Source organism: Rhinolophus hipposideros (genome assembly GCF_964194185.1).
Source record: "Rhinolophus hipposideros genome assembly, chromosome: 6".
Taxonomy (NCBI): domain Eukaryota; kingdom Metazoa; phylum Chordata; class Mammalia; order Chiroptera; family Rhinolophidae; genus Rhinolophus; species Rhinolophus hipposideros.
In genome coordinates this window covers 47,095,155-47,108,647 of record NC_138052.1, presented here as the reverse complement: position 1 = coordinate 47,108,647, position 13,493 = coordinate 47,095,155, and positions in this window count along the sequence as shown.

The window sequence follows — 13,493 nt, the reverse complement described above, 5'->3', positions numbered from 1 at the left end:
TGCTGCTGGAATCCTTTTTTATGCTTTTACATTCTTCATAATATACAACACACTCCCATCAGTGTCATCTCTCATTTTTCAATTCTCAACCATAGCGAGGGATGAGGAAGGCCGAACCAGAATTTCCAGGGGAGATTCTGTAGTTTTGAAATACAAACAAATAATAGTGTGATAGTTGTTTCAGGGCAGGGTTCTTCTCAACCTTGGCTGCGCTGTAAATTATCTGGGGGAACTTTAAAATATAAAACAAGATGCATGTCATTATAAGTATGTATATTTGCAAAATTGATTATATATTTATATAAATGCTGAGTTTGACTCCAGACCAATTATGTTGGAACCTTAGCGGTGGTAGTGGGGCGGGGGGTGGGGGGGAGGTGGTGCCCAAAGGCTGATATTTTTTAAAAGCTCCCAGGGGAATTTAACCTGCAGTTAGGACTAAGGACCTCTGTGCTGGGTGAGACTCGCTGCCATAGAGAATGACCCCAGCCCTAGAGTTGGGGACTACTCACATTCCTCTATTAGCACCCACAAAATGTAGGGAGGATGCTGAAGAAAACAGTTTACATAGGCCCTCTGATCTGAGTGTAATACATGCTGCTTAAGGATGGTGCCATTTTTGCCCCTCTGAGGTAAAACAATAGATTGGATTGGTGACAGAGCAGGAGTAGAATCAACACCGGAATCCTAATACGAAACGCCAGCTTCAGGCTTGTTAAGAATTCTGCTGGGGTAAGACTCTTGCGGCAGTTTGACTGTGGTGCCCAGAAAGAAGCCATCATTCCAAAGGGATTAGGGTTGAGACAGAGCCAATGTGGTGGGGGTGGGTATTTGTTCTATCAAACCTCATGTTAACCATGTAGGATTGTCTTACTGTTTGACCCCTATGGGGCTTGTAGCCACAATTAAATTCATTGTCCCCCCATGGGTTACTAAGCCATGACTGTCTCAGCCTGTACAGCTCACTAGGATGTCTGAGCCTGTTTGCTTGTTAAGACCCCCATTGTTATTGCCAACTGAAATCTTTTGAGGTTCCAAGTCTGCCATCCAGCATGCCAGCTCCCCTTCCGAAAGGCTGTGTGACCGACAGGCTACCAATGTCCTCCAAACTATTATACATTTTAAAACATTCAGCAGACAGGTGGGTCTGCAGAGCCATGCCCAAGGCTTCCAGGACTCCCCGTCACCATGCTGAGACTCACACCATTATCCAGCACTCCTTAATACAATCCTTCTTACCCCCGTTGTCCAGTCTACGTTTCTCCATCTCAGCCACAAAGATATCATAACGAATTTTACCTAAGGGCAAAATTCCAAATATATTTAGTCTAAAACAGTCCCCATTGATACCAGTGTTGCAATAACACCAAAAAAGGACATTAGTCTGACATGGCTTATTTTTAGGGAGCCTATGCTAATTCCTAGTGACCCTGGCCTTCTCCTCTAAGAACTCATATATTATGCTATTCAAGGAGGGGAAAAAAGAATCATAGTTATCAGCCCAGGGTGAAAGTTAAGCTCACCAGACGGTAGTTTGCAGATTCTCTCTTCCTCCATTTATTGAAGAACTGAAGCACATTCTCCCTTTCCCACTCCTCTAATGCTGTTCTCCAGAATTCTTCCAAGATCACTGACAGTGGGTCAGCAGCCTCACCTGTATATTCTCTCAGTACCTGGGGTATCACTTCTCCCAGCCAAGAAACCTGAACTCACCTGGAACAACTAAGTGATCTCCTTACAATCCACTCACCTGGCTTGGGTTTCTGTCTCCCTTTGCCAATGTTTTTAGCCTTTCCAAGCTGGACTACAAAAAAGTCATCCTCTGTGGTGGAGAAAATGGGAGCAACATGGGACCCAGTATTGAGTCAGTGCCCTCTGTCTAGAACTCCTACTATTGTCCCTTCATCTGGTGACAAGTAATTTCCAAAGCCCCTTATACCTACCAAGGGGGCTAAAGGGACCCTGTAGAGGGAGACAGCCAAGCCCCCATCATCCACCAACCTCAAAGTCACCACAAAGGTGCGACTGACAAGAAAGGAAAAGCACTGCAGTCTCAGTTCTCTTCAGAGGATGACAGCATCACCACTCATTGTAGATATAAGGGGAGTGGGGACTAAGGCCAGCTCTGCTTCCCATTGGGAAGTTCCCCTCATCACATCCTTGGGTGTATATGGGGGCAGGGAGAGGAGTGTCCTCATCTCTTAGCAGTGTGTGTTAACAAAGAAGTTGTGACAATGGATATTCAAAGCAGAGTCTTTCAGATAGGCACAGTGGATGTAGTAAGGATTTATTGAGAAATCAGTCTTTACTCTCTCTCAACTCCACAATCATCAATCAGTCAATTAGCTAAACTTTCAAATGACTGATCTCATGGGTGGCTCTTCTGAATGGAAGCTACAAGGGAAAGTGAATTCCTTACACTATGGATACACCCTTGAAATTTGTTCTTTGGTAGCACCGAGCAAAAATCGAATGCTTCCTGTGTGATGTTCTGAACACTTTACATTCATTAATGCTCACTACAACTCTCTGGGGCTGATACTATTCATATCTCCATTTTACACAGGAAGGAACAGAGGTGCAGAGCCGTTAAGTAACTTGGTCAACTTCATACAGCTTGAAGGCAGTGGAGCTAGTATTTGAACCTGTACAGATCAACTATAGAACCCTGTGGTAAATTGACTGCAAAAATGGCCCAATTGTCTACCTTTTCCTGTATCTATGCTTGGAACCCTGTCCTCAATGAGAGAACAGCCCTAGCTAACCTGCTGGATGGTGAGAAACCACGTAGAGCAGAGCCAAGATGGTCCTAGACCAGCCCCCCAGTCAATTGCCAGCTAACCGCAGATACAAGCCACAGAACCATCCCAAGAACCCACAGACTCATGGGAAATAATAAATGATTGTTCTTTTAAGCAACTATGCTTAGGGGCTCATGCTTAGGGGCAGTTTGTTACATACCAATAGATACCTGATACAAACACTAATGTTTGACCAGTACACTGTAATTTCTTTCCGGTAATATTGGCTTCATCTGACTCTAGGATTCTCCAGCAATGGACAGCTGTGAAGAGCCTTCTGCCAAACTACCACCTGATCTCTTTTCATCCTTGTGTTGTCCTTGCCCTACTACTATGCCAACCCGTGAAGGCAGTCTATAACTATTCCTCACCTTTATTCTGTAGTTTTCTCTAGAGTCGAGAGGAAACTCGGGTGCCTCAAACCCCTTGGTACTATTTTGAGCTCTGTTTCCTTGCCTACCCTCTTTGCCCATCTCTCCATCATTTAGAGTTAAGTGGGAATTAACCAAAGTGAGTGGTGCCAAAATGATGAAATCAGGGTAATGAGGGAGAAAGTGTGAATAGTTCTGTAAGTCAACACCGCTCATTCTCTGGCCTTTCCCTTCTCTCAGGGTGGGCTTCTTACTCAACACGGATGGGGACTAGTAGTCCCTGAAGGCATGTTCCTGCTTTGCCACCTGATCCCCAAACAAAACCTTGAAAAACTGAACTCTCCCTGCCTGCCAGGATTCAGGGGGGCAGCAAGCTGCACCTCCACAGGAACTAACAGCCCCAGCTGCTCAACTCAAATTAAAACAGAGTTTAGAAACATGTTCCCCAGAGTGGAAACCTTCAGGGGCATTTCTGCCAGCTGCCTCCAGCGACTGTATTCCCAATGAAATGGAGAGGATACCCCAAAGGGGGAGGGGGTCACCACAGAGGCATCCTGAGAAACAGCCCACGGCCCATTAAAACGGGACTGGAAATCTCCCCAAAAAAGAAAAAGACTCATAAAAGACCACTGTTTTTCTATTGAAGTATTTCAAAACTTTCCTTGTTGTTGTTGTTGTTGTTAGGCATTCAATATATGCTAAATGACGCTAATTCTTTAGCTCTTCTTGCTTTGTGAGTGAAGCTGGGATTTTGAGGGTTCGTTGCTCAAAAGGCCAATAGCTAAGTGACCTGGGTTGGTGAAGAGAAACCAAAATTCCCCAGGGCAAAACCAGTCTTACTGTGCCATTAAACACCCCCCTTACTCATTACACTTCCACAACAATAGTTTAGTTTTAATTTCTTTTCCTTATATTTCACCACCCTAAGGGAAAACGTCCTGTGACAATTCTGTAATAGTAAGACAATTACTGGTGACTCAGGGCTCCCTGCTGCCTCTGCATCTTCTCACAGCTGAGGAGCAGGCTTCCCACATAGGAACAATTTGGCTTGTGAATTAGGAAAGGCAGAATAAAATGAGTCTTTACCTTTAAAAAATGATAGAAATTCAGAAGAGATTAGATGAAAAGTCAACCCAAGGATTCTGTTTAAGAACAAGAGTCAATTGTAGGCTTTGGGTCCTTGAGGAAACCTTCTAAATAGACTCACAATGTTTCCAGTGACGCTATACCCTTTCTGAGCCCCACCTTCCACTTCATACAGGTAGCCCAAGAATATCCATTTATGTTTTTCCTCCTTGCTCCTCTTTTTTGCTATCCAACTTCTGCCAGCTTCACCTTTGTTAATGAATGGGGAAAGGGACAGTAAAACTATGTTCTCCTTGACAGAAAAAAATACCCCATCTTATTCATCGTATAACTCAAGCATTCAAGCCCAGCCTGACTTAGAGTGAACGAAGTAAGAGCTGTCCTGCATTAGAGGGCACGGGCATTTGCAAATGCCCAGCAGACTGTGTCCCAATCACTTTGGTAAATGGGGAGCTTAGAGTGCGGAAAGTATTTTCCCCATAAGCATAAAGTTCTAGAAATAGGCTAATTCCTCAGACACAAACATACAAATCTGGTTGGCCACAGGAGGCTAATAACACACCCAAACTGAGAACTTCGGGCATTACATAGCCTCTTCCTAAATAACTATTTAAAATAGTTTCCATGAGAAAAATAAAGTATTCTAACTCAGTATGCCAGAAACAGATTTCCATGTACCCCAGAACCAAAGCGAGTTTTTCCTACTGAAAAAATACAAGAAAGGCAAAGGGGGAGGAGGTGCTGGCTTTACCCGAAATAGCCCTGATGTGGCAAGTGCAGGTTTTGCCAGGAGAATGGGATGAGACAAAAACTTGTGGGTACCAATAATGATAATGAAATGCCTCTCTGCTTTTACATAACACATGCGCTGCAATTCTTTAGTTCAAACATTTGTCTAAAGTTTTCAAAATTAGGAACTAAAAGGCAGTTGCTTGAAGGGGAATCTGGAGAAGGGAGGGATTTCTGGTTTGGGGGTCATAAGCCAGGAAGCAAAGGAGGGCCTGTGTTTACTTACGATAACACTCTTGATTTCTATTCTTCAGTTCCTTGACTGACCCACTCATTGATGCTAATACAATTCTAACGTGCAGATTTACAGTGTCAGTTTAAAATTGGGAACAGAGAAAAGGATGCTGGATTGTAAGATTCTTAAAGGCCAGGATGTATTATTCATTTGTGTGTACTCCAGTCCCCTTGGAGCTCAATTCATAATTCATTGATAAATAAATATAATTTGAAGAAAAGCTTTGATTTTTTTTCAATGTAGTTGCAAAATGTGTGGGCTTCAGAGTCAAACTTCTCAGGTTCAAATCACTTTTCTTCTTATGACCAGGGGATCCTTCCCTGGGATTCTGGTTTTCTCCTCTAGAAAAAAGTACCTGCCTCACAAGGTCACTGTGGGCATTGTATGCATTTATATTTGTGAAACACATAGCAATATACCTGCCACATAATTAGCACTCAATAAATATAAGTTATTGTTTTCACATGATCATTTAGTTAATTGTCCTATTTTGTACCCAAAATAGTTTTTCAGAGATTTTGGTAAACATGAAAGTTGGTTGGTAGAATGGGTTGAATTGTGGGCCCAAAAAGATATGTCAGCATAGAGCCTGAGAATGTGACATCATTTGGAATACGGGTCTTTTGCAGATGTAATTAAGACAAGTATTTGAGATGAGCTCATCCTGGATTAAGATGGGCCCTAAATCCAATGACAAGTGTTCATATAGGACAAGACAGAAAAGAAGAAGACACAGAGAGACATTGACGAAACCTTCATGAAAATGTAGGCAGGGATTGGAGTTATGCTGCAACAAACCAAGGAACAGCAGAAGGCCCCAGAACCTGGAAGGGGCAAGGAAGGATTATTCCTCTAGCACTTTCAGAGGGAGCATGGGACTGCCAACCTCTTGATTTTGGATTTCTGACCTCTGGAACTGTGTGAGAATATACTTCTGTTGTTTTAAGCCACCACGTTTGTGGTAAATTGTTGTGGCAGCCCTAGGAAACTAATATAGTAGGGTACAGTTTGGAACAACCTAAATTTGGTAAGGAAAATAAGCCCAAATGTGAACTTGTAATTATTACAAGTTCCCCTTTTCTCAAATCGTATACTGCAGGGAACCTTCTTTTTAGAAAGGGAAAATCACTGGTTTCTGGGACTGGAATGTTTAGGCCATTCTGTCCTATCCACTTCCAGCCAAGGACATTTCTGCTGGGAATCTTGAAAACATTCTGCATTTTCCCACAGGAATGAAGTGGAAGTACTCAGTGTATAGTAAGACACTGGAGCGAGTTAGCCAATATCTGGCCCCAAATGAATGGGCAGGCAACACAGCTCTCAGTCATTGTCCAATAAACATACTTGTATTGGTCCCCACTGCCTTCCTGACCCCAATCTGTAGAGGTCAAATAGGCCACTAGCCAAAGATTCCATGTTAAGAAAAGATAACTGGTTGCCAAGAGACCAACAAAACTGTGTATTTCTCCTAACCTTTGCTACTATATCTATGAAACAGATCTCCTTCTGTGTGAAAAATATGCCAAGGTCATCTGTAAGATCCTTCTAAGACTTTGGAATTTTAAAGAAGTTCTCAGGAGAGAGTCATGAGATAGAGATCTTGTCAAACCCACTGATGCCCAGAGAAATGCTTTTCATTCTTTTCCTCTCTTCTAACTCCTGGAGAAAAATAGCAGCAGACACAGCAGCGAGTGTCAGAGAAGGGTGACTTTTTTGGAGCAAAGTCTTTACAAAGATGACACACGCTGACAGGTTCAGTAAATAGCGGATGCGCTGCCAATCAGCAGATAATTTCTGTGTGTTTGTAATGAAGGAAAGATTGCAAGTCACACAGTATTTCAAAGACAGGTCACGAATACGCTATGTGTCATCTTCTAATGTGAAGGTCAAAAGAACGGAGAAGGTGGGTGGGGACGGAGAGGGGAAGAGCAAGCAGACCCGTGTGCAGACAAATCAACCACATCCAGGCAGGTTTCGCTTCATGTTTTCTGACAGTGCCCAGGGAACCTGTGTAATTACTTGCCTTGCTGACATCTGAGGCTCTCACCTCACATGGAACCAGCACTTCATTAATTCATAAGTCCTTTGTAACTTGTGAAAGTCACTTCTTCCCTGATTCAGTAATGGTTTTCTTTTCTTCCCTTACTTGGTAATTTATTCAATTTATTTCAAGTAAGGAAAGCGTTATGGGGAAGAGGTGAGTGAGGAAGGCCAGAGGCGGAAGGCACACACAGTGTTCTGGATCACAGAGTATTCTGAAGCAGGCGTCACGGTTTAATTGAAGAGAATTACAGAACCCTGAAAACACTCCTAAGGAAACGGGAAAAAAAAAATTCTGAAGTCAAATGGATTTCAAGGATTTTTGTCATTATTTGTCCTGGGCAAATTATTTCTCCATTAGGAATGAAAACGCTGAGAGAGAATGAAAGAGAGATTGAGATCCCCATGAAACACAGGTAAATAATTTGAGTGTCTATTTAAAATATGTAAATGTTTAATTTCTCCACTCTCCATCAAAGAGCTTTTCTGAGGAAACGATACATTTTTAGCACTCAAGTTATGACAGTATACATGTGCACACATACTTGGTCAATCCACAACCCTCATAAGAGAACTGTGTGCTTCTAATTGACAGGGTAATCCTACAAGCAAGTAATTTGGTGAGTATAAAAAGCTGGGCAGTATATGCAAATATGCTACATTTTTTTAAAAAACCTCCATCCTTCCTGTCTAGGAATGTCAAGTTGGCTGTTAAGGTTGTGACAATGGTAAGTATTGAGCATACGTAATTGCACTGAGGATCTGCTAATCGATTATGGTTGACATTCCCTAGTTCAATCGGATCCATCATTTATACAGGAAACAAGAGCCAGTAAAAGGCCAGGAGGTTACACTAGGAGGAGAGAAAGAAAGCTTCAACCAACATTGGGATAAGGATCATTTTCACCACCAAGATCCTTTTCTCGCACTTGTCCTGTTCCTGGGGTTCACCCTGCCCTGAGGCAGGCAGTGGGGGGGGAGGGGTTGGTTATATGTGTTTCAGATCTGGAAGCTTCTCCAAAGATGGAAGAAGTGATGGGAGTGAGAATATAGAGACTATCAGAGATCAGAGGTTTGGCTGGGTAGAGAAACAAGCTAAGAGTTGTTACTGGAAATGAAGGGTCTTTTTACTTACACACACACACACACACACACACACACACACACACCCTTTCTAAACTGCCTCACATTTATCATCCTATGAAATTTTTGAACAGTTGGTGTGTACAAAAACACATACTGAAAAGAAAAGAACAAATATACCCAAGTAGATGACCTCTTATAAAAAGTACACATATCTTGCTAATCAGAAGCCACACCTTAGTTCTGATATTTGGGAAACTATGTGGTCACAGTAAATAAATAGTAAAGAGTAAACCATTCATTTAAAAAAATCAAAACATACACACAAATCATCCCAGACACTGTATCTTGTTTTCTGACATATTACTGTACACAATACTAGTTTGTGGCCCTGCATTTTACATCATTTTGAACCTTCACCAGATTACTAAAAGCCAAGAGCTGTGTCGGCTCTTCTAATCACCACGACCTGTTTTTGTACCTTGGAAAAGGCAAAAAAACCAACCCCTGATGTGAGTGGGAATCATTTTTGGAATAATGGTGGGTGGTTGTTCACATCTGGATTAGGTATAAAAGGATAACATTATGATGATGAACGCCACAGAGCCTCATCTGCATATAAATAGACCTAATCAGAAATGCAAATTGCAATCAGAAGAAATTTTTAAAGGCTGGTGCGGTAGCTGTGTAATTGTGCAGATGAGGGAAGGTTAACACTTGTACTGTCAAAGTGGTAAAACAGCTGCGTTGGCCCAGAGCCTTCTTTTGAAAAGAAAAATGTGGAAGGTACAAATCTCTTAACCTGCGACCTGACTGCGAAGGAGCTCCCTTCTCCAGCTGGCCAAATATCAGCCCGATTCCGATGAAAGACAAACAATCAAACCTCTTGTAGGAACCCCTAATGAATACATACAATAGAAAATATACCAGCATTTAAAGACCCTCCAAACAGACCTCTTTCAGCAGTTTCCCATTGACACAGAAATTAAGGGAAAGAGAGACAGTCATACGACTGATGTGACATTTTTCTGATATTTTTTAGTGTTGGTCTGAGTGGATATAAAAATATGATACACATTTTTTCCATCCCCATATTTTCCTGAATACTAGAGAAAGATTCAAACTAAGAAAGAAAGAAAAACAAAAAAACAAAAACACCCGTATGTGATTATATAATTAAAAACAAAACACAGTATTTAGACAGATTACTTAATCCAAAATTGCATTTGTAGTCTTCCAAAAAAGAAAATCTCAAAAATCAGAGTACATACTGAAAATACGCAATTGTTACAACAAAGTCCTATTTATTTCTTGGGATGTGTTATCTTTCAGGAACATCCTCTTCCCCCTTCCACCCCCAACTAAAAAAAAAAAAGAAAGAAAGAAAAGAAACACTGTACGTATTACAATCAGGCTTTCACATATTTGGAGAGAAATTGTTTACGAAGTATTTATTATTATCCCTCAAAGGAGCCGCTTTCACAAGGAACTAACGAGCCAAGAGCGCCATCTTGTGTCCTACCTTGGGATCTTAAAGAGCGTTTTCACAGGATGCATGTCAAAAAGAGGAGGGTCTCCATCCCCCAGTTCAATAGCTGTAATCCCCAAGGACCACACGTCACAGCGCGCGTCATAAGAAGAGTCATACTGCTGCTCACAAGCGATGACCTATCAGACAAAAGCAGGACACGACATATCAACCCCACTGCTACCGCAGATGTCCTAAAAGGCCCTGGGCCAGTTTTAGCCCCCTTCTTAGTTCCTTGCCTATGCTGATATTAAATTCCAGTAATAATAATAGTAAGATGTGTGTTTTTTTAGGCCTTCTTTGTGTGTGGTTGACTTACCATCTGATATGTTCATTAACTTAAAAATGTGCCCGTTCAGTTCATGCATTGAAAACCCTCTAGGTACCAAGAATAGTGCAAAACCAGCACAAGGGTGAATACCTTTCGCACCCAACCTGGCAGCCTTTAAGGAAAGGCTCTGTCTGCATCCTTCACATTACCAGCTGCTGAATTCAACAGCGAGGAGCAGTTGTTCTCGAAGATGTCTGTCTCCTGCACAAAATCCCCAGGCGTGTGGCCAATTGAGCAGAAAGATGTTGGCAGACTGATAATAGTTAATGTAAAATAGGAACCACTCCCTCCCATTCCCTTTTTCTAAGAAATTCTGCCCCTCCTCAACCTCCTACGACTGGTTTGTATTTCAGCAGCAGCTGCCTCTTCAGTTACTGGCCTGTCTGGATACAAGCGCAGCAGAGCCAGGAAACGCCCCTGGACTGGTCATTGGTTTGGGGGGCATGGAATCTTGCGAAGTCTCTTTCTATGGACTTTTGAGTCAGACAGGAAAAGCCCCCCCCACTCAGACTCTGGTAGCTATCACAATGGGGTTGGAGGGAAGGCAGGGGCGAGCTAGATGAGAAGGGACAGGTGACCCTATCTGAGCTGAAATCTGCCTCTGCGACCAAGGATGATGCGTGGTTATGGGCGGGTAGGAAACTCTGAGAGTCTGGTGATATGTTGGTCCAACAGACTATGAGGTAGATAAGCAGTATTGCTGAAGAGCAAAGGGGGGCTGGAGTGATGGGCCTACCCACCCTCTCAGGCCCTCAGAAGTTCTTTGGCTTTGACTTCGAGTGAAATGGGCCAACTGGGGAGCAAGGGAGTGACAGATCTGGCTTACACATCAGCAGGAGCACTGGCTGTTGCACTGCGAATACATTAAAATGGGGCATGAGTAGAAGAAGCAAAACCAATTTTAAATACTACTGTAGGAATCCAAACTAAAGACAGTAAGACATAATCAGATTCTAATGACATGATTTTAAAGGTAGAGCCAACCAGGTTTGCTGACTGGGGCTTATAAGAAAGAGGAGTTGAGGAGGAATCCAGAGTTTTTGACCTGAGCAATTTCAGAATGGAATTTGTATTTAATGAGATGGGGAAGACAGTAGGAGAAGCAGGTGTGGGTTGAAAAGCAGGAGCGCCATTTGGGACATATTAAGTTTGAGATGACTATGAGACTTCCAAATGGAGAGATCATGTCCGCCGGGTCAGACTCATATCAGACTTCTGACTTAAAGAAGTACGACCTTGAGAATAAATGTGTGTTGCATTAAGCCATTAAATGTGTGATATTGTTATGGCAGTGACAATAAACTAGTAAACCTGCTCTCTGCCAGACCCAGTTAATTGGACGTGCAAGACCAGGCAAGTGTGCCTGAGACCTGGTGCTCCTGGTCCCATAATTGCCCTCCACCCTTCTCTTGGTTTCTGAAGAATGTTTCTCATGTACCCGCACCCTTGGCCTGATCCCAGCACCATCCTATGAATAGACTATCCTGTCGTAGAATATCCTGTCATAGTTTTAACACTTTCTTTTTTTTTTAATTTATTGGGGTGACAATTGTTAGTGAAATTACATAGATTTCAGGTGTACAATTCTGTATTACATCATCTATAAATCCCATTGTGTGTTCACCACCCAGAACACTTTATTTTCAAACATGCATTCAAACTAAAGTTCAACTAATTGCAATTGCAGAAGCAGACGCAATTTCATTGCCCCCAAAGGCCTCGCTTTCATCACCCCAATCAGGCAAGAAACTACACTATTTTTTAAAGATCTCCAGAAAAGGCTATTCAACACCTTCCCTTTCAGAAATGACATTTCCAAATGTGTAGGACAAACATTATTTTAGACCTGTCAATCAGCAAATACATTCTTGTACATTCCTGTGAGGGAAAGAAATAAGACTATCCTTCCCCAACAAAAGCTATAGCCAACAGAAACTTAAAATGAACCTATAACAATTAAATGACAAACTATGACAACGATAAATGTCCTAAGACAATGTGTACTAGCGTGTCTAATACAGGATATGGACTCCAAATGCTTGGGATATTAGGAGGAGACCACTTTAGGCTAAGCAAGACAATGAAAAGTGGCTAGTGGTAGTGCCATAGTCCACCACTTCCGGGAAGAAATGCAAATCAACTTCTAGCCATTTTGGAAGAGACACAGAAGGCAATTCCAAGAACCTGTCCAAATGTGGGAATGGAGCTATCCTAAGGTTTCTCAAGTGCTGTCATAAAATATTCAAAACATTTATTTGGTTTCAGCTTCTCTTTACAGACACACACTATCTTCAGCTCAGTCTGATTAATAGGAAAGTATCCTTTGGCCAAATTCTCTTCCCAAAACTCAGCTTATAATGTGACAAAAAACAAAAAAAAAATTATTTAAGCTCAGCCTTCCAAAGAAGTTTATAGAAAATTTCACTAGTAAAATAATTCACAAATAATTATTGAGTACTCATGAGACCCTATAGGTCTATATTAGACCCTAAGGAGAGAAAGCCAAATGCACACTTCGTTTGGTCCTCATAGTCATTATGTGAGGTAGGTGCTGTTATCACCTTTGCTAGGTGTGGAAACAGAGGCATAGCACAGTTAAATATCTTAACCAGAGCCCACTCTGGTCATTGTCAGGGCCAGAATTTGAACCCAGGCAGAGGAAAGACAAGTAAACAAATCATTAGAATGTGATAAGCGCTCTAAACAATAAAGGTCATGTTCAAGGAACAGTTGCATTATCAGCTTCTGCATTCATATTTTGACTAAACTAACTAGGTCTTTGAGATTTTTGTCACGTAAAGTCCGGGGGTGTTTCTCTTTCAGGATTGGTCCTTATCAGGAGTAAACATGTGTGATGGGATTTAAAGAAGCACTCTAAGAGAATGCATCCCAACTGAAGGTCAACACATGCTGGAACTGGATTTCCTATCAATTCAACACCAGAGTATGCAAGTAGTTCTTTAGAAGAAAAAATAATCTCATTCTTCTTAGCTCAGCATTTTCCTCATCTCAAGGTAAAACAAAGCTGAGTTAAGAATGCTTAGAGGGTCAACTGGTCTTTGGTTCCCTTGCCCCCAGAAGAAGGGGACCTCTGAAAGAACTCTCTGAATCCATAATTGTTATGATACTCCACTAAGAAAAAGAGAGGTGTCACAGCCCTAGGACCAAGTTTCCCAGGTTCTGTAAGTCATAGTAAAGAGGTGGAGAGAGGTGGGTTGAGATGTCCTTG